Source organism: Trichechus manatus, unplaced genomic scaffold (assembly GCF_000243295.1).
Source record: "Trichechus manatus latirostris isolate Lorelei unplaced genomic scaffold, TriManLat1.0 scaffold00042, whole genome shotgun sequence".
NCBI lineage: Eukaryota > Metazoa > Chordata > Mammalia > Sirenia > Trichechidae > Trichechus > Trichechus manatus.
In genome coordinates, this window is record NW_004443978.1 from 16,060,132 (window position 1) to 16,062,576 (window position 2,445).

The following is a 2,445-nucleotide window of genomic DNA, read 5'->3' on the forward strand; positions in this document are numbered from 1 at the left end:
ACTTAAAAATAAACAGTTGTACTTAAAGTATTCATTATTTCAATAAATTTTCATAGAGCTTGCAAAGTAAAATAAATGTAAAAAAAATAAAATTATTTTTTATATTTTCATCAAAACTTGATTTTGTTCTAAAATATTCAAAATTTATCAAATTTTTAAAAATACGATTAAGTTCAGACTTTAAATTGAATCTACGTAAAAACCAAATTTGTATTTAATTGTTCAATTGTCATAAAATCTTTTAAGATATATTTATAAATAAATCTATTCAAAGTTTTAGTGTTTCCTGTCTGTGATGCTTAATATTACGTGTCAGCTTGGCTAGGCTATCTATGATTCTCAGTGGTTTGGCAGACATTGGACTGATTACTCTTCCATAATGTAATATAATGTAATCACCTCCATGATGTTATCTAATGTGATCAGCCAGTCAGTTGAAAGTGGAGTTTCATTGAGAGTGTGGCCTGCCTCCAGTATATAAATAAATGTTCTCACAAGGATCTCTCTCTCTTGACCCTGCACTCTTCTCATCACCTGACCTCCAGTTCTTGGGACATAAGCCTGCAGAAGTGTTCAGTGAGCCTGCAGATTTTGGATTCTCTAGTCCCACAACCCCATAAGCCGGCAGATTTTTGGTTCCTCAGCCCCCAAAACCACATGAGTTAACAGAAATCTTCAGCCTGCTGCAAGACTTGTGGATTTGGGACTTGTCAGCCTCTACAACTGCATGAGCCATTTCCTTGAAGTAAATCTTTCTATATATATTTATATATATGCTTCACTGGTTTTGCTCCTTAGAGAACCCAGACTAAGATAATATCCATCCAGTTGCCAAATATAAAGATTCGATATAATGCTTCATTCAAGTGATATCTAGACTTGGGGATGGATTACCCAGTAAGCAAGGAATGCACAGGCTTACTTGTGCTTACTTACTAATCTGTAGTGCACAATTTCCTCCTGTTTTTCACCACGTCTTTGATGAAATTGTGCACCACAGATTAGTAAGTAAACACAATTAAACCTGTGTGTACCTTGCTTACTGTAAGCCCGTGTGTACCTTGCTTACTGGTTAATCCACCCGTCTAGATTACATACATACAATACGTGATATTTCTCAGCCACCATGTGAAACTGTTGCAAATACCACACTAAAGAGTGAGTACTTTAGGAGCATGAATTGGAACACAAAGAGAAGCAAAATCTAGATACTCAGCACTACCAGAAAACAATATTTCATTGTGCAGAAGCCTATTACATTTCTGCTGAGAGGAAGGATTTAACAAACTAACTAATGTGTCTTTTGTCTAAGGATTCTAGTACTCAAATCCTCCCTGTGTTCCAAGCATAGTTGACTCTGATGGCAGTATTCTCTCCCAAGTGACAAAAGTGCCCATATGTTCTTTAATAAGTATTTTTTGAAATTGAGACCCTTATCCATTGCTGGTGGGAATGCAAAATGGTACAATGTGGCAGTTCCTCAATGGATGAATGGATAAACAAAATATGGTGCATACATACTGTCTCACTCTGGGTTCTTTAGACGAGCAAAACCAGTGAAGTGTATGTAGATAGAAATTTACTTTAAAAAAATGGCTGATGCGATTGTGAAGAAATGGCTCACGCAATTACGAGAGCTGACAAGTCCCAAATCTGTAGGTCAGATGATAGGCTGACAACATCTGCTGGCTCTCGTGGATGCAGGGGCTGACGAACCCAAAATCTGCAGGTCAGGCCATAGGCTGGAGGCCTCTGCTGGCTCATGGGGTTGCAGGGGTTGGTGAATCTGCAGGTCAAGTGACAGGCTGGAGGCCTCTGCTGGCTTACCTCCCAAGAACCAGGTCAGACACGGGGTTGAGACAGAGAGATTTGCCAGAGCATCTCTTCATACTGGATGCAGGCCACACCCCCAAGGAAACGCCCCTTTCAGCTAATTGGCTACTCACATCAGATCTGAAAATGGAAGGTTATTACATAGTATCTGCCAAACAACTGAGAATCACAATCTAACCAAGTTGACACATAACATTACCATATTTTACGCAAATAAGGCATGCCTTCTGCATTTGTTTGTCAGCTGCACCTTCCCCCTGTGAATATTTTCATAAGTGCACTGTGCGATTTTTTTTTACAGTAACACGTGGAAGAGGATTGGCATGGGGGCACTTGTAAGGGCGCCTCACAGGAAAAGGGCTCAGCGGCAAACAAACCAGAGGGCACACATTATTTGTATAAAAATGTGGTAACCATCACACATAAACAATGGAATAGTACTCAGCCAGTAAGAGAAATGAAGTCTTGATACATGCTACAATATGGATGGAGCTTGAAAACATTATGCTGAGGGAAATAAGTCAATCACAAAAGGACAAATATTGTATGAGACCTCTATTGTAAAAACCAATGAAAAAGTTCACATGCAAAATGTAACAATTCTTGTTGGTT